The sequence below is a fragment of the Danio rerio genome, chromosome 14 (genome assembly GCF_052040795.2).
Source record: "Danio rerio strain M-AB ecotype USA chromosome 14, GRCz13ab, whole genome shotgun sequence".
In the NCBI taxonomy this organism is placed as follows: Eukaryota; Metazoa; Chordata; class Actinopteri; order Cypriniformes; family Danionidae; genus Danio; species Danio rerio.
In genome coordinates, this window is record NC_141034.1 from 20,350,269 (window position 1) to 20,374,657 (window position 24,389).

The 24,389-nt window shown below is 35.7% G+C and overlaps 1 long non-coding RNA gene across 1 annotated transcript; it reads left to right on the forward strand.

Annotated features, from left to right (window-relative positions):
* The first annotated feature begins 625 nt into the window (after nucleotides 1-625).
* On the forward strand, nucleotides 626-23,753 carry LOC141377496 (uncharacterized). Its single transcript, XR_015507354.1, has 3 exons — nucleotides 626-3,186; nucleotides 3,447-3,648; nucleotides 23,138-23,753. It is a non-coding gene; the product is annotated as an uncharacterized LOC141377496 (long non-coding RNA).
* Nucleotides 23,754-24,389: the final 636 nt, after the last annotated feature.

The following is a 24,389-nucleotide window of genomic DNA, read 5'->3' on the forward strand; positions in this document are numbered from 1 at the left end:
GCTGGATAAGTTGGCGGTTCATTCCGCTGTGGCGACCCCGAATTAATAAACGGACTAAGCCGACAAGAAAATGAATGAAATGAATAATGAGGCTATTTATTATAAAATGAAATGTAATATTTATTATTTATTAGAAAATTTTAAAAATCCTACTTTAATTCTTAATATTAATAATATTGATGATGATGATGATGATGAGGATTATTATTATTATTATTATTATTATTATTATTATTATTATTATTATTATTATTATTATTATTATTATTAAATAGGGTATTATTTATTTATTTATTTTAATTTTTTTTTTAAAAGTCTACCTTTACAATTTGACACATGCAAAGCACAGCAAACAGTTCTAACCAACAGACCCATGTCATATAGTCGATTATTTAAGAAGTTTCTGTACTGTATAAGTTAAAATAATAATGTATGCTCTTTTCAAGCGACCACGGTTGTAAATATGAAGATCGCTAAAACTGAACGCTAAAAATAGTTTGAAAGCAAATTACACCAAAGAGAGATGACTTTATTGTTTTTTTTTTTTTTTTTAATAATTCCAACCTTGAATGTTAGAATGTTTTAAATGAAAAAATAAAAAATAAAAAAAAGTGTGTGTGTGTGTGGGGGGGGGGGGGGGGGGTGTAAGTGGGAATAGAACACAGCCAGGAACTATGTTATTAGCTACAGCTCCAGAGGTTTAGTATCAAGTGCGACAGAGTATGCTAATGTTCGTTGGAGCAATGGATTTGTGAAACAACAAGTCAACAAACTGTGTTTGTAACGACGGAACCTGCGACCTTAGTTGGCTAACAATTGTTTTGGGAAATGCACCCCTGACCAAGAGAACTTGACACACTTCTTAAGAAAACACATGCAAATAAAAAAAATAATAATTATAACACCAGAAAATAAAATAAAAACATTTTTTGTTATTTTTTTTATTGTTCATTTGTGTTTGCATTTTGAGGATTTGCTGTGCATTTTTCTATTTGTGTTTGCAGGAGTTGCAGTGTGCTTTAAATTTGTGTTTGTGTTGTGAGGATTTGCAGATTTTTACTGATGAAAATGTTTTAGTTTCCTGGTGTTTTTTTCCTTATGTATTTTAATGTTTTTAGTTGAAAAGCAATAAGCACTCTCAGCCATCGTACTTTCTGCAAAAATGAATAAGCCTCACATAAATCCCATTAAAATGTTTAATGTTCACACACACATATACACACAAACACATTTGTGATAGGATACTGGTATATAAGTTCTACACTGAAATTGCAGCTGAGGTGATTTGAGCTGTTATGAATTACAACAAATGAAAAAAAGTATTTTCTTTCTTAAAATCATGTACACTCTACATTTACTCTCCTAAAACAGACACTGCTTTGTGTATAAAAACTATACTTTCCACATAAATAAACATTTTGCATATTTCTTAACAATATTAAAAATCCATGTGCATCTGGGTTTAGTTTTTTTTTTCTAAAATTATCCTAAAATGTAACCAACAACATTTAGAGTGAGTATTATGACATGATTTAAAGTGTCTGTAGATTGCATATTTATCTGTTAGTTAGTTAAATTGTTTGTTTGTTTGTTTGTTTGTTTGTTTGTTTGTTTGTTTGTAGCCCACCATTGGGTCTCAAACATATGCATGTACGCATGCACTGAATTCTGGCTTATTTGAGCTTACTTGCTCAGTGGTCTCTGAAATGATCCAAAAGGACATGAAGGTCCATTTCAAGCCCCAGTGGAATTCCTGTGCAATGTTCTCTGAGCTTTGAATGATTTAGAATTGGTTGTTTTCTCTGCAGCAATCCCTGTTGGATTCAGGTTTTGCAAATGGTGAAAGTCCAAGAGATTGATTACGTTTTATTTCACATTTTTATTGTACTGTTTCATGTTGGTGCAGCAGCTAATCTTGCAATTTATTTGAATGAATATGGAATAAATCTATAAATTATATTTTAAAACAATTTGCAACCACATTTAACACTAAAGTTCAAAGACAGAAAAAAAAAAACATACATATTCTAGATTAAAAGATTAAATGAAGACAATCAATTCAAAACACCAGCAAGTTATAATCCTTTTCATGAAAATGGATTATTAATAGATAAAGGCAATTTACTAATTGTATGGGTACCACTTTATTTAAAGGGGAAGCTTATAAGTCTGTCATGAAATATTTATAATCATGAAATGAAACTTTATGAATATGAATAATATTTTATGCATGCTTATGACAAATGTCATTAAGTGTGATTATCTCAGTTATGCCATTTTAAATGCAAATTGAATTGCTTGAAATGTCTTTGTTAAGACAACTTGACATTACCAAGACAACATAGTTTGTCATAGATCTGTCATAAACATGATTGCCATGAGGCCATTCTAAACCAATATTTGTAAAACACTTACCAGTGGTCCTTAAACTAAGAGTTTTTTTTTTTTCAGTCATGCAATGTTTTACCAATATTACTATAATTCCATCACCTATCTTGCCATATTTCTTACAACAAGTTTTACAATAAAAGAGTAAAAACACATTTTTACACTGCTGTTGTTGTCACAGAATGTAGTTTTTAAAATTTTGTAATTTTAGTAAGTTCACAGTTTGATATTTAAAATAAAGTGAGACATGATGACACATCTATACAGGTACGTGTCTTGGTTTTGAGGTCACAGGGTGATATGAGTACGAAACAACAGAATAATAACAAATTCCAAGTGTTTGCTTTATTTTGTTCATTTGGGGTACACTGAAGATGGCTATGCACAGTCAGGGAGCTTGAGAGGCAGCACTGACCTTTCATGGAGTTCAGATAGCAAACTTTTCCAATAGGGAAATTCAGGAGATGTCACTGGCTATTTGAGGACTCAAGGAAAGAGCTCTGTCTATTAAAGTAAATTTGGAGATGGCTCTTGCCATTTGGTGAACTCAGGAAACAGTTCTGACCAGTTGCTCAGAAGAAGGCTCTGACTGTTCGAGAAACTCAGGGGACAGCTTTGGTTATTGTGGACATTTTAAAGATGACTCTGGCTGTTCAGAAACTCTGGAGACTGCTCAGATTGTTTGAGGTACTCTGGAGATGGCTCAGGCCATTTAGGGAACTCTGGAGATGGATTTGACCATTTGGGGATTTCTGGAGATGGCTCGGACCGTTTGGGGAACACTGGAGACAGTGGCTGGTGAGTTTATGATAGGAACAAGGCTGGTGAGTATATATATATATATATATATATATATATATATATATATATATATATATATATATATATATATATATATATATATGTGTGTGTGTGTGTGTGTGTGTGTGTGTGTGTGTGTGTGTGTGTATATATATATATATATATATATATATATATATATATATATATATATATATATATAAAGTTTATTATATTGTAGATAGCAGTTTAAATAGAGAAACGTGAAATCATTGCAGGATTGAGATAGCATGACCAGATGGATGAAAACGGGGAACCAAGAACACAGATAACCAACCTCATGGATTCAACAAATAGACTGGGAACCAGGAACAAGCAGGATCAAAAACGGGGACTAGACAGAGACCAAACAGGGGACCAGGAGGGAATCTACACTAGGATAGAGATGCAGACACTTGGACATCACAAAGAACAGGTGAGGTGAGTAACTTTAAATATATGTTTTAAACATTGCCCTATGGAGAGTGAAGTCCTTCACTGGGAAACCAAGGATGGAATCTGAGTGCAGGGTGACTGTGGATTTTATGGTGTAGGGGTGATGAGTGGTGATGACGTGCAAGTGCAGGACTGATAGAATACAGGTGAGGGTGACTGTGAGAGAGGAGAACCTGGTCTGACTGTGATAGTGCCCAACCTTCTCTTAACAAACAAAAAAATACTATAATTGTGCATAGGTTCAGTAAGCTTCAAAACGGAAATCTCTTTAATGGAAAAGCTAGCAGTGATTGGAGGTCCATTCATAATATTCCAGTTGTTTTGAGTCCAGCACAAAAAAACTGTACAATCTTGAGTGTGTGTTAGTGATGGGTCGATCTTCAATATGATTCGGGAACTACGAGTCCTCTCAGGGAGTGATTCGCTCATCCGCGTGTGCGCACATTTATGCAGGTGGTATCGTTAATTTCAAGTCTTCATCACATAAGCAGAAGCCAATCATGCGCGTTTAGAGCCAGAAAAAAGATTTGATCCGTTCATCTCTGGAGTCCTCTATCGGGTCTGAGTCACTCATTCATCACGGGCCAATCATACGCGTTTAGAGCCGGAAAAATTGCCGAAAACTAAAGACATGAAGAGGTGAGCTGAGCAAAGAGACAAGAAATGCCTTCATAGACAAAATAGCAGGTTAACCATTGAATTATTATTTTCTCCTTCTTATATTCTATTTATGACTTATTTGTCGTCTTGTCAACCTTTTGGGGTAGTTGTAGATGTGTTTGGAAGCAATTCGTAACATTTTAATAATATTTTGGCAAACTGAACCAAATGAACGAAATGACTCGAAAAAAGATTCGTTCATCTTGATGAACGAGACTCAAAGATCCAGTAGAGATCTGAGTTAGTAAAATGATCCGAACTTTCCATCGCTAGTGTGTGTGTTTGTGTAGAGAAAGGACTCTGTCAGGATTTGCCTGACATGAGACAGATTTTTTTTTAGTGTGTGTGTTTTTTTTTTTTTTTTTTTAACATAGTTGACGGACTCTTGTGACCACTCATGTCCTCTGCAGCACCTCTCACATGAATGCTGCATTTTTTGTTGACATATATAGCTAAAACAGTTTAAACTTTTTCTCAGACGTGCTTATTGATGTGAGTCAATCAAAAGAACTCGAAGGCAGTGCAAGTGTTGCAAGCTTTATTGTATGTTGACATGACAACAGCAACATGGCAGAACTATTTCTGAGCGCTGCTGAGTGTTTTCAGAGGCAATGACACATTATTTGTGAATGGCTTCTTAGTTTTTGCACTGCTGTGGTTATTTCTGCCTAATTCCAGTGACACACATCTGGACTGACTGTATTTGTGATTGGAGTTTTTGAACCAAACTGGGACCACGGTAGATGGTTCATGATGAATACTGTTACAGCCCTCCCAGCACACAGTAAAATATTGCATATTAAAGGTAACATTTACTGCATTTACTTAAAAAGGTACATTGTACTCTGACGTCTACACAGTAGGTTTGCGGCTTTGGTAAGTAAAAAAAAAATCTCCAGAAATAGTTTAATAAGATCATGTATTACTCCATAAAATACTCTTAGAATCAGAAGGTCCATGATTGACCATATTTGGTTTGTGTTGTGACAATTATAAACCCAATCAGAGTAATGTTAACTTACTTTGATCACCAGATCATAACTTGACAACAGAGATAGAGATGTATTGTGTTATATTTTGAAGCTATATTGTCGAAGAAATAAGCCAGGACTTAGCATCAACCTCTGCATGAACAGACGACAGTTGAGCTGAGTGGTCTGCATCGTATTTTACAATAAAAACAACAAATTAACAAAATATGTAACTAATCATACCTTATGCATCTTCGGAGTGGAGATGAATAAATTTGTAATATGTAAAACTAAAAGTCCCACATACATAGCAAGTGAAAAAAAAAACACTTAAAATAGGTAAAGGAGGAAATTTTCAACGTTGTATCACTAGAAAACGTTTGGCTTATCAAATGTAGTCTGAGGTGTGCATATTAATGATTTCAGAGCATTTTTCATGATCTCAGAGCTGCATATGAGTTGCTGTGCTCTTGATAATGCGGCTGTTCGTCAGGTCCGGATTAATGACCTAAAGAAGGCATACATGCAAATGAAGAGGGCATGGCCATGAGTCTTGTCATAGTTTGTTTTTTTCTTCTAATTGGCCATCTGGGTTTTACACACATGAAATTTACATAAGAACGAGGAAACAGTGGTGTCCGAGGCTCACATTATGTCCATTTCCATATAATGATTTTTTTTATTATTCTACTATGCCTTCGTATACCCATATTTACACTAGCAGCAAAGTATTTTTTATTATTATTTTTTTTTTTTCCATTTGTTAAATTTAGTTTCAATACCTATTATTCTACCAAATGAAACATTAAATTAATTGTATTTTGCTTTTAGGGTTTAAAGTAATTTAAGTTTACCTTAAATTATAGACAGTTTGCATTCATTGATTGCTCTGATTGTGGTGCTATATTAGGGCTTAGGCATAGGCCAGTACAAGATTCTGATGGTATGATAACTTTGGATAAAAATATCACAATTTCACGATATTGATTACAACTCTACACTATATTATTTTAACCTTTTTTTTTTCTTTCCATTTAAACATAATATATTTTATTTTGAGAAACATTTAAAATATTTTAAAACAGTAAACATTCCAGCAAGCACTGGATGTCAACTGAGGTCAGATTTATGTTGTACTTTAACGTTGACATCAAGTTGAAATCAGAACCCAACGTCAGGCTAATGTCAGTGTCCAATATTCAACCTAGATTCAACTTACAGCTTGACTATCTATCAGACGTTGGATTTTGGTTGCCATACCTGATAAATAAATGTCAGTATTTGACCTCAATATGACATTGGCCTAAGATGTTGGCTCAAAGTAGGATTTTGGTTACTTTCAAACACAACCTAAAATCAATCAAATATCAACATTATTTGATGTCATTAATGGACGTCAAATTAAAGGGCACCTATGGTGAAAAATCTACTTTTCAAGTTTGGTCATACATGTGTGTAGGTATAGTGTATATACTGTGATGTTGTGGTGAAATAAACACAGCCAGTCCTTTTTTCATCAAATTTAACAACATAAAAACGGTGGACCAATTGGACCGGTTTTCAGATCGACCGCAACTTTACGTAGGAGTGCGGTCCCCCTGCCCACCAATATTGATTGACAGCTACGTGCATTAACATGTCTCCGTAGTAATGCATATACTCATATCGACAAGACAGGACAAGCGCAAAGCAACCGGGAATAAAAGGTCTGTTCAGTTTGCTAGGATCATTAATCATCATCAAACATGATCAAGAGTGAGTTTTACAAGTTTAACATGTTTTAAAACGTGTGCACGTGTTTAATGAAGTACAGCGATTCACTTCTGATTCACTTCATCAGCACAGCCGCGTGTCTCTCTCACTGTCTCTCTGTGTGTGTGTATCTGCGCTATGTATGTGTGTGTCTGTGTGTCTGACTGTCTACACTATGTATGTGTGTGTGTTTGTCTGCGCTACGTGTCTGTGCTATGTGTGTGTGTGTCTGTGTGTCTGACTGTCTACACTATGTGTGTGTGTGTGTGTCTGCGCTACGTGTCTGTGCTATGTGTGTGTGTGTGTCTGCGTGTCTAAGCTATGTATCTGCGTGTGTGTCTGCACTATGTGTCTGTGCAATGTGTGTGTGTGTGTGTGCGTGTCTGTACTGTGTGTGCGTGATTTTAATGTTGCAACTCCACAAAAAACGCATCAAATACTGATTGGTAAAGTTCTTACTGTAGTATTTCTCACAAACGTTACGTGAGATGTGCTTCCTGAGGCAGCCGTGGGCGGCGATTGAGGCATGTTGTTGACAGGCATGTGGGAACGGTGGGCGGAGATGACTTGCCTTAAAGGCCCAGTGCAAAAAAACAACAGCAACAACCTTTTCCTAGCTATAATACATACATTTCAAACAGCTATAATAAATACTCTGATGGGTGTTTTGAGCTGAAACTTTACAGACACATTCTGGGGACATAAAAGACGTATAATAAATATGAAAAAAGGGGTAACCTATGTGCCCTTTAACGTTGTCCTTAGACGCTGGATAGGCGTTGAAATTCAGTCACCTGACATTATGACCTACATCTAACCTATCATTAACATTTTAAGATGTTGTGTCTGCTGGGATGTCAGCCTGATTAATTCAAATAAATAATTGAATAAATCTTGCAACTGTCTTTATTTGTTTTAAAAACACAGATTTCTGTACATTTCAAACAGAATCTTTAGATATGTTTTCTGCTGCAGATACTGTTGTCCTAAAAACTATTAAAAATAAATAAATGTAAATAAAAAAAATCTTGCACATACCTTAGGAGCAATATAGCAAAAAATGTTGGCGGTTTTAAATCTTGAATTTTCCAAACCGCAGTATACCATGTAACTGTATGTATTCATCCGTAAACATTATGGTGGGGGTGTGGTCACAGTTTACTTGACCCTTCACCCTACTTAAACCCTTTAAAACAGCACTGTGTTTAAATTATAAAGGGTGCAAAAACGTTGACATCATATTAGGGCTGCCAATATTAAAGCTTTAACTTATGCGATTAATTTATACATAGCCCATAATGTCGTCTCAACATTACCCGATCATACAAGCAAATGCATTTTTTTTGTTACATTATCAAAACATTATTTACCGTACCATATAAATACCAATTAATAGTGCTTCAGTTCACAATGGCTGAAAAAAAGCCCCCAGAACGAGAAAGTGATCTTAAATGGGTTTGATTCTAATGCATCCAAATAATGAGAAAGTGACTGGAGGGAAAGAGAAGCGTGTTTGGAAGATGATTGCCTGTAGCAATGCTATGATAAAATAATCAACTCAACAATGAGCATTATACCCACATTAAATTAACCTCTGGATGTAGCTGAAATGCCACCATTATGCACTTTGTTTCATTAAATAACTGTGGTTGTGTAAACATGTTGCATGCTAGGAAATTAAGGAAGCTGTAAAGATGAGTACATGAATGATTTGAAACACACAGGGTGGAAGCACTGGGAAAGACTGATAAACACATAGCAATTTGTGTTAGGTCCTCCTTTTTATTGAATGTTTAGTGAAAACCCCTGTGGTTAATTTAGGAGAGTAGGTGATAAAGGGAAAGGGAAGTGTCCTCTTTCAATCGATTCTGTTAGCTTTAGCATTTAGAAAAACATGGTCCTGCACTAGCATTGCTAGGCCAATTTTCAGGAAACTATTCATTTTTAATTAGAAATAAATAGAAACTAAAAATAATGTACTTAAAGAGCCCCTATTACGTTCCATACAGCTCTAAGTGAAGTGAAATATAAGGCTTAAAATTGAAAGTGCACTGTTTAAAACTTTTGATTCGTCTATAAAAGAGTTGACTGATAGTGGTTCGAATGAATCGCTGTGGTAATGAGTCTTTAGCCGTGTCGGCATGACATCAATACGGAACTCAAGTCCTGCCCATTTGTTTGTTACCAGAAAATTGAAACCCCCGGCCCCGCCCACAAACACTGTAGAAAGAAAAAAAGGAAGACAAACACTTTAACAAATCCCGGGTGGAATCATGTCGCATAGATGCTGTGCTCTGAAGTGTGAGGGAAAGTAAGGCCGTAGTCACACTAGATACAGTTGTCTCTCTACTGAAAAAAAAAAAACTGCTTAAACCAGCCTAGGCTGGTTGGCTGGTTTTAGCTTGTTGACTAGGCTGGTTTTAGAGGCGTTTTGGCCACTTCCAAGCTGGTTTCCAGCCATTTCCAGCCTGGTCTTAGCTGGTCAGGCTGGGAGATGACCAGATAAAACCAGCTTGACCCACCTAGCCAGGCTGGGAGCCCCACCAAAACCAGCTATGTCCAGCTTAAACCAGGCTACTCAAGCTGGTTTTAGCTGGATTTAGCTGGTCATTTTCCAGCCAGACCAGCTAAAACCAGGCTGGAAATGGCTGGAAACCAGCCTGGAAATGGCCAAAACCCCTCTAAAACCAGGCTGGTCAACCAGCTAAAACCAGCCAACCAACCTAGGCTGGTTTAAGCTGGATTTTTCAGCAGGGCTCGAACCGGGCCAAAGCACGCTTGTCCCCACTCCCGTCTCCCCCGATGGCCCGCACTCACACCACAATCGGGCACCTCAGCACGCTTACGTCATCGCTGCTGTGCTGTTCAGTGAGAAGCGCTCTCGCTCAGCACAGAGGAAATTTCTCTAGTTATATCGTGTCAGTCGTTTGATATGCAGTGACATGCAGTCAAATATTTCGCCAAACAGTCATTAGGGATGCGGTGACACACAGTCAGATGTTTCGCCGAACAGAATGGCGCTCATAATCATAATGCTCTCGTGCTGCAGGAATGAGGAGGTCTGCTGAAGGTGCGCAGCTGTTGTGCAGTGAGGGGTTTGTGTCTTTAATACACTACGGCAGTTTGCGTTCACTGAACAGTAAGAATGATTAATAAATCCACATGAAACAGTCCCTTAAAAGTCGCGTCTCGCTTTCAGTTTCGGGCTTTGGCGCGTAAAGCCCAAGTGAACCGCACTCAGGCCCACCTCTTCCAACCGGGCCAGGGCCGGCCAAGTGAACCATGCTTGAGTCCGATTCAGTGCACTCACACTTCTCGAATGATCCGGGAAACGGGCCTGAGCACAGAACGAATGGCATAGTGTGAGTAGGCCCTTTTTTCCAACCCAAAGATAAGGCTGTGAAGAGTCAGTGGTTGAAGTTTATTTTTACAAAAAAAAAAATCTCAATATTATAGCCCCAGTCTTGTGTTGTGTTCCCGTCATTTTTTTAACGAGTGCTTCAGCAATCTACACGCTTACAACGGTGGATTTGTCTGCTTTTTTGGTAAAGGTAGGATAAGAAAAGACTATATGGGACTTTGTCAGAGAGTGACAGGAAGTTTACAGTGCACAGTTCATGGATCAGTTCTTTACCTCCATTTCACAAGTGGAAGTAGGTGTGATTAAACTGGTTGCCTCCTAGTTTTCTCTAGCTTGCAAACTATGTCATATCTGCCAACACTTCAGCTTTTTCCGGGAGTCTCCCGTATTTTAGAGATTCAGTATTCCCGCCTCCCTACCATTTTGTTATTCTCCCAGAAAACTCCCATAATTTCAACCATCAAAGTTAACCTCTAAAGTAACCCCCTCATCCCCCTGTAAGCCTCAGAATTTTGGTACGGTCTGTGAAATCCCCGGGTCGCTGACTTTGGTATAGGGTCCGATCGCAGTGACTGCCAAAAACACGCTTCATAGTAGTTACTAACACCACAGTACAGAAACTACTCCACAACTACTCAACAATTCAGAAAGGCTTGTAGACTCAAATGTTATACCTCTCTATGCAGTACAATCAAACAATACAGTAAGCATACAACCCTAACACATTAGTCAAACAAAACTGTACCATAATTTCCTATTATATATATATATATATATATATATATATATATATATATATATATATATATATATATATATATATTAATGATAAACCATGTCATTCTCCTCTTGATTTATGTGTATGCTAACACAGAAATCAAAATAGACACAAAATTGAGGACTTTAAATGCTAATTTTTTACAAAAAGACAACACAGCAGATATCATTTCATTATAGTGCAATAGCTGAAGTGCATACTTAAATGTTGCTTCAATAACAATACAAACATTGCTAAAAATAATTTTAGAACATCCAAAACAGGTTATCACTTAGAGGTATGAACATTATGCATTCATTTGAAGCATTCAAAACCAGGCCAGCTGTGAATACTGCTGCTCCTTCAGGCGACCAGGAGCCGACAGTCTAAATATTCGCATGTTGACTTGCCAAATCCTGAATATATTTTCATATTTTACTACTAAAACATGTAGGCTATATCATGGGGTCATGCAATGCCTGGTGGTTTAGTTACATTTGCTGCTTTGAAAGACTGTATGTTGTTGGGTTTAGGGATAGTTTTAGGGTAAGTCATTCTTTATTATTCATAGTTTGATAATATATACACTTGAAAATGAAAAAAAAAAATAAAATAAAAACATGTCAGACAGCTGTAAAACAAGATATATTTTTTGGTAAAATTTAATTATTGTGTAATATTATCATCATTATTATTATTATTATTATTATTAACAATATTATTTTTATTATTATTAATAATAAGCTCTGAATTATGTGAAATATGCCATATATTATTATATAGTAATAATACATTTATTTCATGAAAGAAAAAAAATATCTAAAACATAATCCTTTCTGAAGGTGAAATATTCCAGAGTCTGCCAATCTGGATGGCATGAGCTCAAAGAAGAAGTCTGTAAATCTCTTCTCAAGCATTCAGTGGGGTGCAAAAGTAGCAGAATATGATCTTCAAGTTTGGTGTATTCCTGCTTGAATGACATTCAAAATATTGAAAAGGGTCAGAAATGTATTTAATTTAATTATTAAGTTTGTTGTGACCTTAGAATCGATATGTGCTCCATAATATCACACTAATTGTTTCCATCTAAACCTTTGAACAGAACTTTAAGGGGATCTATTATGCCTCTTTTCACAGTATGTAACCTAAGTCTCTGGTGTCCCTGGAGGGTCTGTATGAAATTTCAGCTCAAAATACCACAAAAATAATTTTTATAACTCTTTAAGTCTGGCTCTTTTTGGCTTTGATCAGAATTGTGCTATTTGGGGACTGTCGCTTTAAATTCCAATGAGATTGCCCTCCCAGCCCTCTTTTCAAAAGAGGGTGGAGATACCAGTGCTTCTGTGTCAGCAAAGTGATAGATTCTAATACAAGACTGATGCCATGTTAATGAGGGAGAGATCATCACTAATGGGTGAGACTTTTCTCTTCTGATGACATGTACAAAGGAACAATGTCAATCAAATTGTTTCTGCATCAGTTTTTTTTTTTTTTTTTGTAAAGTGTTATAGTGTGATTATTATTAAAAAAATAAAAAATAAAAAAATAATGCAATTTTACCATTAGAAGCTGGTTATATTCACAGACAGTAACACAGCTGTGTTTAAACCCCTTATAAAAGCGATTCTTGCATAATAGGAAAAGAACAAAAGAGACACTTCCTGGGAAATGTCATACATTATTATTTTGTTTCAACTAAGAAATGGCCACTGTAGCTCATTTTCCTACATACAACTAGCAGATCATAGCATGTCAATATGGGAAAAATGCTGTTGGGCTTAAATAAATAAATAAAAATATAAATGTAAATATATATATATATATATATATATATATATATATATATATATATATATATATATATATAATTTTATTAATATTATTTACTTAATTACCATTTGATTTCTTGAAAACACATGAATGACAGCTTAGAATTTTTTTTTTATATATTTTGTACATTTAAGTGAAGATCGCATGTACCTTATTTTGTCATATGGAATTTTAATTTGTTTACCAGACAATTTCATGTTTCACAATTGGATAGTCTGATTGATTTGAGTTATTGACATATTATTATTAAATGACGTCTTAGTTAATTCATTGGATTTTTTTTTTTTCATATAAGTTTTTTACATTTTAAGAATTTTTTATTTAAAAAACAACAAATTTTACATACATATTGTTTGGTGTGGAATGCAAAAACGTTGAAGCTCAAAATCTCAAATTCATTCAAAACACAGATAGAACCTTATAATGCCTAAATTAAATATATATAAATTGTGTTGGCTAAAACAAGCGGCATTTAGAAAAAAATAATTGAACAGTTCAAACCTTAAAAACAATTTAAAAAATTTTAAATTTGGAGAGGTGTTCATTTTGCAGTCCAGAAAATAATTGGAAAACGTTTTGTTTTCTCCCCCTCACTTTTATTTTGTTGAATGACATTCCTGAAGACCTGACTCGGAGCTCAAACCTCTGTTTACAACTCTTTTACATTTCTAGGTAAGAAATGTATATTACTAAAATGGTCTACTTCTCAAATTCCAACTATTTCCATGTGCATTTCTCAGTTGTCTTTCTTCCTTTGGAAAAATTAATGTATGACCTCAACCACAAACAGAACATTTTCAGGAGACTTTGGGGAACCTTTCTACATAAACCTTGATTTTTTTTTTTTTATATATAATTCTGGCTTCTTCCGTTTTGTTTTGATTATATTTAAATGTTTAATTACTGTTATGTTTCATTTTTAAACTTACATTTGTAAATGTTTATTTAATTTGCAGTGCTTGTGGATGATTTGTTTGTTTGTCTGATTGTCTTTGTTGTTTGTACCATTTGAAAATCTTTTATAAAAATATATTAAAAAACATTATAAATAAATGTAATAATAATAATAATAATAATAATAATTATTATTATTATAATAATTATAATAATAAACATGCAAAAAGTCTACACTTAAAAAAGCAACAACAGTACCTTTTACTTGTAATTGACTCTGTCCACCTCTGATTGACACCACTTCTATGTTCATCTTGTTGATTCTCTTTTTATTTAAACAGAAACATTAATCATACACTGATATATAAATAAGAAATTACAAAATGCCACTAGGTGGCAAATCACCTAATGAAAAAAATCATGAATTATTTACTTAACCAATTATAACTGATAACTGAGATGGGAAAAAAAATGTCTGTTCAAAATTGTGTAACAACGCACTTTAATATTTTAAAAATAAAATTATTCGTTTTTATATCCTTTAGTTGGAGACTAAGAGAAGATGGCAAATTATGTAGAAAATGAAATAAGACCAAGACAATGAATGAATGAATGAATGAATGAATGAATGAATGAATGAATGAATGAATGAATCCATCCATCCATCCATCCATCCATCCATCCATCCATCCATCCATCCATCCATCCATCCATCCATCCATCAATCAATCAATCAATCAATCAATCAATCAATCAATCAATCAATCAATCAATCAATCAATCAATCAATCAATCATCTGAACTCTGGAGACCATCACAAATAATATGACACAAGTGCATTTCAAAGTTCAAAGCAATGCACATGCAATTACATACAATGTCATGCACATTCACACCACAAATAACTCAATTGTTCTTGACATTCACCTGGTGCTTTGTCACTGTAGCACCGAGGAGTCATATCTCAGAAAACTGTTTAACGAGTTCAGCTCACCGTTCAATAAAACTATGTCAGACAACCTAATTGACATATTATTTGTACTAAGCCCCTTGAATCTGAAACAAAACTCCCTGTCCCACTATTCTCAACAGTCATTTCACTTGTGAATTATTTTCTCTCAAAGCACTAACCATAATTGCCTGTTGCTTGTAGTATCTGCTAGATTTACCCTTGTGTTCAGCCTTAGCAAGAACCAAACTAGATTACACTGCAAAGAACCGTCTGTAGATTATATGGATCTCTAATGAATACTGCAAACATATATTTTAGAACTTCATAGCCTAAGAGGCCAATTATATAAATGTAAAACCTCCAATAAGCACAGACTTTGATAAAACAGCAGGGGAGCCAGTACTTAAGACTGTGGTAGAAGTTTCAAAGTACATGCTATACCGTTTCTTATCATAGAAGACTGAACAGAAGACTTTTTTAAAGCAACTGATTTATTCAATTTGATAAAACAGACAAAGGGAAGCGTATGTTTTTTCATTTTGTATTGGTACATTATTTCTTGCAGGGAAGGAATTAGCTTGTTTTCAAATATTGATCAGCCTGTGGTAAACAAAGTAACATTTAATTATTTTAATTATTACTTTTATTTTATTTTTGCAGGTCAACTATTGGTCAGATGCAGCCCATATCTGATACTGTACACTCTGGTAAACAGGGGTGAGCTTAGTGATTTAGGGGCCCTAAGCAACTCCAGGTATGGAGCCCTAGCATTAAAACTCAAAACACTCTCTTTCTCTATATTTGTTTTTCAGGGTTTTATTTTACAAATAAACTGCATGTTAAAAGTATATTTTAAGTGGAACCTTCTTAATGAAAAATAAAATACAGAAAAAAAAGAAAAAAAAAAACAAGCTCACAAACCATGTACAGTTAATTAGCCATAATTGTGATTTGCGATTAGATTTTAATATCTGCATGTGCAATAAGGGAAGGAATGTTCCACTATTCATGGGCCCCCCCAGTTTAGAAAACAATTTATAACGTTGAAATCTTAGTGATTATAGACAGATTTTACAACATATATGGAGCAATTATAAAAAAATGCTATAGGTGTCACAACCCCGGTTCATTTCTGCTGCTCAAATCGCCATTCTCCCTCTCCATCCACCTCTTACCTCTCCCATGAGCAATCACTAGAATACTGATCACCTGCACCCGCAATCACCAATGCACTATATAAACTTACCTCCCACATTCACTTGTCGGATGGTTCACCTTATCTTCTCTCCCTCTCCTACTCGCCTTCTTCCGTGGATGTCTCTCTTGACCAGTTGATGCATGTGAAACAAATAAGGGAAGTGACTAAGCTATTCTAGTGGTTGACTGAAGACTTGGGGCTCTATTTTGACGATCCACGCGCAGAGCGCAAAATGCAGGACGCAAACGCTTTAAGGGCGTGTCAGGACACGTTTTTGCCAATTTAAGGATGGGAAATCTGCCTTGCGCCACGCGCATGGTCTAAAAGGGTTGAGTTTATCTTCTTAATGAGTTATAGGTGTGTTTTGAGAATAAACCAATTAGAGTCTCATCTCCCATTCCCTTTAAGAGTCAGCTGCGTCGCGCTAAGAGCGCATTCGCTATTTACAGGACGCAAAGTAAGTCTAAGTGGAAAAAATTTGCATTTCACAAGCAAACTGTGAACAGTTAACAGTTTTTTTAACAGAAAACTGTTAAACAGAGCACCTACTGCGTGAGAATGAGAGATAATGGAACTACTTTCACATTCGCTCTTGGATAGGGAAACCTTTACGCACAGACATCAATTAGTCTATAAATAAATAATTTTGTTTGTTAAGCGCAAATATTCGTTTCAAAACTATTTCTAAATTCAGTTCTAATTTCCAGCAAACGAATAAATGAATAATAATAACAAAATGTGCTCAAAAACCTAAGTTATATCCTAAAACACATGCTGTGCCCCATATGGTCTAAAACCTGACAGGTGGGCAAATCTAAGCTTGTTTTTAATAAAACAAATATAAATATGGATATAATAAATAATACTACTAAAAATAATAACATTATACTAAAGCAAATTGTTATGAATGAACTGAAAAAGCCTCCCGAGATGAAGAAGACATAAAAGCAGTGATTTTTCATATTTATATAGGCTAGAAAATAATATGTTTTGTCATATTTTAATCCTTTATATTTATATCCTATATCTATTCTTATTATATCCTATATATATATATATATATATATATATATATATATATATATATATATATATATATATCCTTAATATTTAGTTTTTTTCATATGTAAAGATATTTGCCTATTGCTCTCTTGTGCGTATTAAGCAATGCGTAAGCGAGGCGCAACTCTGCGTCGGAGTTTAGACCGAGTTTAGAGTTTTTGTCTAATGAAAAATCTATTATAGTTTCTCAAAATAGCAACGCGCCAGCGGTCCGCCTCAGGACGCCTTCCTTTTTAGACCAGAACGCCTATGGGCGCACAAATGAGTGCTAATGCATTTGCTATTTAAACAGCGTAGCGCAATGCCTCAAAACGACTCTTCCGCCAAGCTGAAGCTACCAAAAGTCTATTGCGCCGCGCCTTGCGCCACACTGCGCCGGGTGTATGATAGGGCCCTTGATGTTTACCTTGTAAACTGTTTATGCGATCGCTCTCATGCTTCAACACCACTTACTGTACCTGCTTCATCTCTCTGCATTGCTTTAATAAATACCCTGAAAAGATAACCTTCCTTGTGTTACCATGACAATAGGATGATTAATATGGGCTTCTTGGCATTTGTTGGGGCCCCTTATTTCTCCGGGTCTGCTTACACTGCTTATTGCTTAAGTCCACCCCTGCTTCTAATGCACAATATCCAGGTTCCCCAATTACCAACACTCAGCCCGTTTCTCAGCAAGCATTTGTTGTGTTTTAAAGAAGTCTAGTAGACATCTAATAGACATCTAAGCATAGACGGTTTGGCAAAAGCAAAACTAATTTTGAGCTGTTTTTGAAGTATAATCGATGTCTAAGAATAGCTAAAAACTAGACTGGTTCTTAATTGAACAGTAATGAATGACTATACACATGTAGTCTGCAATCTGTGTATTTGAGTACTAGTTTATTTTTGTGCAATTCTTAAACTTAATTACATTTTCATTGACAGTCTAAGTTCAGCCTTGTTCTAGCTCTCTTTAAGAAAAAAAAAAAAAAAAACTCTTCAGAACAGGATATGTATTCTTAATTGTGATTTATTAATGATAGTTAATAATGAAATCGGTTAATTGCTGCATCCATTATCTGTACAACATCTATACAACCTGCAAATCAACTTCAGAATCTGGATGACATATTTCAACATATATATGAATATTTGAAAACTGGCTAGAAGTAACTTATTGTATTGTCTGTAGTAACTTTATTTTATTTATTTGTTTATTTATTTGACATGGACATCACAATTACACTGGACAACCAAATGCATTTGTTTAAGTGTTTTAGCAAACTTGCTAATTTTCAACACCTGACCACAGGAGGCTTAAAATTGACAAAATAGAAATATAATAAAACATACGCAACATTACAATTCTTTACATAAAATTACTGCAGGCAAAAGCAAAGGCGACATGATCCAACCAACTAACAGTAGACTATTTGTGCAAACACTGCTGTATTGTTTTAAACCACTTTTTAAGAGCCCTACTAAAAATATTTACTTTCTGATTTTAAGCTAACCGGCAAATCATTCCACAGTTTGGCTCCCTTTACAGAGAAGACAGATTGACCAAACGAGGTCTTACACTTTGGCACAAGACAGTCACCGTTAGCAGTTGCCCGTGTAACTCTGTGGGAGGTTTGACGCCGATTGATTAGCTTAGAAAACAGGATTGGAACATGATTATTTAAACATTTAAAAACCAATTTAAGATAACTAAATTGAATAAAACTATCAAAATTAAACAGGTTATGTTTACATAAAACATCACAATGATGCCATCGCATAGGCTTTAAGTCCATAATTTTAACTGCTTGTTTATAGATTGAGTCAATAGGCTTCAATGTAGTTAAAGAGGCTTGTGACCAAGATGTAATGCAATACGTCAAGTGAGAGAATACCATTGTGTGCATGTATAATTTTGCAGTGTGATATGTTAAAAACCTTCTAATAAAACGAAAACAGTTTAGACTTGGCTTAACTTTCTTACTTAAATTTTTAACATGACTATCAAATTTTAAAATAATGTCTAGAGTTATGCCAAGATACTTAAACTCATTCACCTCTTTAATTACTTTATTTTTTACCAGCACCTCAAATGTATCCCGTTCAGGCCTATTTCGTATAGAAAAACACATAGAAACTGTTTTCTTGACATTTAACGTTAAATGAGACAGTTCAAGCCATCTTGAAATGTGTTGTAAAGCCTGGGTCAGTTGCTCACCTGCCCGGCAAGGTGTTTTAGCTGACACATAGATGACCGTGTCATCTGCATATAACTGGCAGTTAACCCCTGGGCAGCATTCTGGAAGATCGTTTTTGTACATTGTGAACAACAGTGGGCCAAGGATAGACCCTTGAGGTACTCCAATATTGTTTGAACGCACAGATGACTTTACCCCATTGACCCTCACACATTGCTGTCTCCCACCCAAATAAGACCCAAACCACTGTAAGGCTTCTGATGACATTTTGAACTCTCTTAATTTATTTAGCAAGATACTGTAATTAACCGTGTCAAAGGCTTTCTTTAGGTCCAGGAACTGCCCCAACCACACCTTTATCCAAAGACCCTTTTATTTTTTCAAGCAGATAACAATTTGCTGTTTCTGTGGAATATTCTCTCTAAAACCAAACTGCTGTGGATAAAGCAACTGTTTAGAGTGTAAATGCTCCATTAATTGTTCTGCAACAATTTTCTCTAGCACTTTTGACACTACAGGTAGAATGGCAATAGGCCTATAGTTACAAGCAACATCCTTATCGCCAGATTTATAAATCGGTATAACTATTGCTGTTCATGAATAGTTCACGCAAAACAAGTTCATGAATTTGACATACAAATTAATATAATGAGTAAAATAGAAACCCTAATTCTAACAAATATATTATACAAGATGTTTCGTTTAGATTACATTTTTTTAAATACATTTTGAATAAAAATTTGTTTAGGACAACATAAAAATACATAATTAAATTTGATTCTGGCACAGACAACGATGTTAAAAATACATATTTTGGACGCACCTTTGATCAATGGGTTTGGTACAGTACATTTTTCAAGTCTCAAGATAGGGACATCTGCATATCAATGAAAATATGGAGCAGGGAAAACTAAAATGTAAAAATTATGATTCTCAGATCTTAGTCTATGATCTTAGTCTCAAATTAGTCTATGCCAGAGGTTTCCAACCCTGCTCCTGCACAACGAAACAAACCTAAAACAGTTAATCAATGTGTTAGGAGTTACTTGAAAATTAGAAGTGTGTGTTTAAGCAGAATTGAAGTGAAATCTTCAATTTGAGACGTGTAGGTTACGTCACATTGGACAGCTATATTTACAGGTGTCATTCACTTGGGAGAAGTAATAGCATCAGGGTAAACTGTGGAGCAAACAATTTGGTTTTGATAAATGTTGGTTAGAAGGACATAAGGAAAAGTTCAGTGTGTTGTCTTTGCCTCAAAATTCCCCAGACCTCAATGCATTTGTCTGTACTTCATAATATAAAGAATTTGACAGTCTGCTAAGAATATATTGATAGTAGATACCACAGGGCACAAATACACTAAGTGCCCTGTGTAAGTGCAAATTCCTTGTTGATGCCAGAGGTCAGAGAAAAATTGCCAGACTGGTTTAAGCTGATAGAAGGGCAATAGTAACTCAAATAACCACTCGTTACAACTGAGGTATACAGAAGAGCATCTCAAAACACATAACACATCAAACCTTGAAGCGAATGGGCTTCAGCAGCAGAAGACCACAGCAGGTGCCTCTCCTGTCAGCTAAGAACAGGAGGGTACAGTTCACACAGACTCACCAAAACTTTACAATGAAAGGTTGGAAAAACGTTGCCTGGTCTTATGAGTCTTGATTTCTGTTGCACCGTATGGTAGGGTCAGGATTTGGCATCAGACATGAAAGCATGGATCCCTCCTGGCTTGTATCAATGGTTCAGGCTGGTGGTGGTGTAATGATGTGGGAGATATTTTCATACCTTTACTACCACAGTGTATCCATCTTCTGATGGCTACTTCCAGCAAGATAATGTACCATGTCATAAAGTCATCTCAAGGTGGTTTCTTGAACATGACAATAAGTTCACTGTACTCAAATGGCATCCACAGTCACCTTTGGGACATGGGGGAACGAGAGATGTGTATAATGGATGTGCAGCCAACAAATCTGCAGAAATTGTGTGATGCTATCATATCAATATGGTTCAAAATCTCTGAGGAATAGTTCCAGTACCTTGATGAATCTATGCCACGAAGATTAAAGCAGTTCTAAAGGCAAAGGGTGGTCCAACCTAGTACTAGTAAGGTGTACCTATTAAATTAACCGGTAAGTGTAGGAGTCCTGTAGAGTTCATGGCTTGGGGAGTTGATGAGATTTTGACTGTGCATGGGGGACCACCAGGGCAAATACAAAGCATTTTTTTAATAATACTGGAGGGTTATATTCCATATAAATAGTCTATATAATATTCCATATAAATAGTCTTTTCTTTAAGTTTTGACTTATCATTATGCTGCTTCTATCTGAAATCAGTTTTGTGAAGTGCCTTTGTGCACAAAGTAACTGTCTGTTAGGATATTGAGGCAATAAGTCAGCTGCTTAAGGTTCCGGAGCCAACTAATTTACTGGCATAACATGGGACAAACAACTTAAAGGTGTAGTAGCAACAGCAGATCTAAAATGGATGCACTTTAAATTGCAAGGATAGTATAGCAGGTACTCAAATCTAGACCCAGACATGTCTTCCAAGTTGCACATAAAAAAAAAAATAAATAAAAAAAAAACATCACCACAGTCTATACCTATACCATCCACACACTGCTTTGTCACCAGGTTTCCATGGTTACTTCTTTTGGTGTCTGCAGTATATCTGCACCATGATTAATTATACACACAAAGGTTCTGCTTCATGGAATCTCAGAATGTAGGTATTGCTTTCAGAAAGGCTTCATTTTATAAACCAACTGCAAATGAATGCTATCAATGCAATTCATCACATACTCGAAGCTAAGGCAGGCACACTTTGAGGTGATTCATTGATGGTAGGTCAAGGGTGCAGTTTTCAGCAAAGTATATCTGTTAGGGACCTCTGCATTCAGAATGTGCTATTCACCATGTTTAATTCTTTAAATAACTCCACCCTTTGTTGTATTATTTTATTATTATTATTATTATTATTATTATTATTTTTAAGTTATGGTTGTCTCCTGTGATCACAAATAACTTCTGTGAACCTTTTGGGTTGTCTTTAGTGCTTGAAGATTTTGCAAAAGTGTCACATGGGGTTACCATAGAAATCCATGTCATCTGAGTGCAGACAACAGCATTTTATAAATGTGAAGGCCAACAATCTTTTATATGTTCCTAATGTTGTTAGATATGCCAGAGTGTGAGTGGTTACAAGAATGGTTTAAAATGGTTTGTACCTTTTATATGGTGGTGTTTCATTTTCAGGCACCTTTATAAGCCTGAGGTACATTTTTCTTCTTCTTTTTATATGAAGGTTATTTTAAAACACCAGCTAGTGGAACTGTTTTCACAAATCAGATTGCTATCCAATCAGAAAAAAAAGTGACCAAGTGTAAACAGGCCCTATGTTGAGGTGATTTGTTGCACTGCCTGAGGCAAATCACACCAGATACAGACTGATTTTCTGACCCTACCAATACAATACAACTGCACAAGTTGGAGTGGTCAATTATTGTGGACAACCTAAGGCGTACCTGTGCAATAATCATAAATTAGACACACGTGGTAACAACATTCAGAAGAAATAGGCCTTTTGTGTATGCAGAAAATGTTTTAAATATTTGAGTTCAGCTCATGAAATGGCCATGATGAGAGCATAAACAAAAGTGTTGCTTTTATATTTTGTTTAATTTAAAATATATGTTCTATATTTTCTTCATCTGCTATAAAAAATGATAAAGTAGGTTGTGTTTAACTATATATTCTTAAATATTAAGAGGACTACCTGAATTTTTCATTTATATATTTTTTTTCATCATCCACCACCTCATCTCCTCATCCACCACAATTTTGCAGCATCCACCTGGATGAAGAGACAGCAGCCATTTTGAGCCAGACCACACCACACACCAGCTGATTGGTGGAGAGGAGACAGGGTGATGAAGCCTATTATGATATGGGGAGGGTTAGGAGGCCATGATGAACAGAGGCTGGTACTCTTTTTTTTTGAAGGACATCCTGAGATTTTTAATGACCACAGAGAGTCAGGACCTCGGATTAATGTCTCATCTGAAAGATGGCGCTCCCTGAGCAGTAAAGAATCCCCGTCACTATACTGGGGCATTAGGACCACAGGTTGGGCGCCCCCTGCTGACCTCACTAACACCACCGGCAGCAACCTAGCTTTCCCATGTGGTCTCCCATCCAGGTACTGACCGGGCGCAGCCCTGCTTAATGGGCGACCAGATCAGAGAGTTGCAGAGAGCTGGATGCCAGCGTATTTGTTGGCATTTCTGCGTGGAGTTTGCATGTTCTCCTTGTAATCGCATGGGTTTCCTTCGGGTGCTCCAATTTCCCCCACAAGTGACCTCCAACACATTCCACAAAAAGTTGAGACAGGAGCAATTTTGTAATCAGGTAATCAGGTGAATGCATTAAATAATAATGTGGTATGAAACAGGTGATGTCAACATGCAATTGCAATGTTGATTTGGTATAAAAGCAGAATCCAAGAAAAGCTTAGTCATTTAGGAGCAAAGATGGGTAGAGGATCACAAGTTTACCAACAAATACGTGAGAAAATTATTGAAATGGTTAAAACAATGTTCCTCAAAGAAAGATATGAAGACATTTGGATATTTCACCTTTAACAGTGCATAACATGATTAAAAATATTCAAGGCATCTGGAAACATGTTGAGACATTAAAGACAGGGGCGCAAGCCTAAGCTGAACAATCGTGATCTCCAATCCCTCAGGTGGCACTCCATCAAGAATCGTCATTTATCTATAAGTAATATCAACACACGGGCTCAGGACTACTTTGCCAAACCTTTGTTAACTAACACAATATGTAGTTACATCCACAAATGCTAGTTAAATCTATAATGTGCCAAAAAGAAGCCTTATGTTAACAGTATCCAGAAGTGTTGTTAACTTCTCTGGGCTCTGAGGCATCTGGGATGAACCACCACATAGTGAAAATGTGTACTGTGGTCAGATCAATCAGTATTTTAGGGAGGAGAAATATACGCCATGTGCTCTGGACCAAAGAAGAAAAGGATCATCCAGACTATTATCAGCAATAAGTCTAAAAGCCAAGGTTTGTC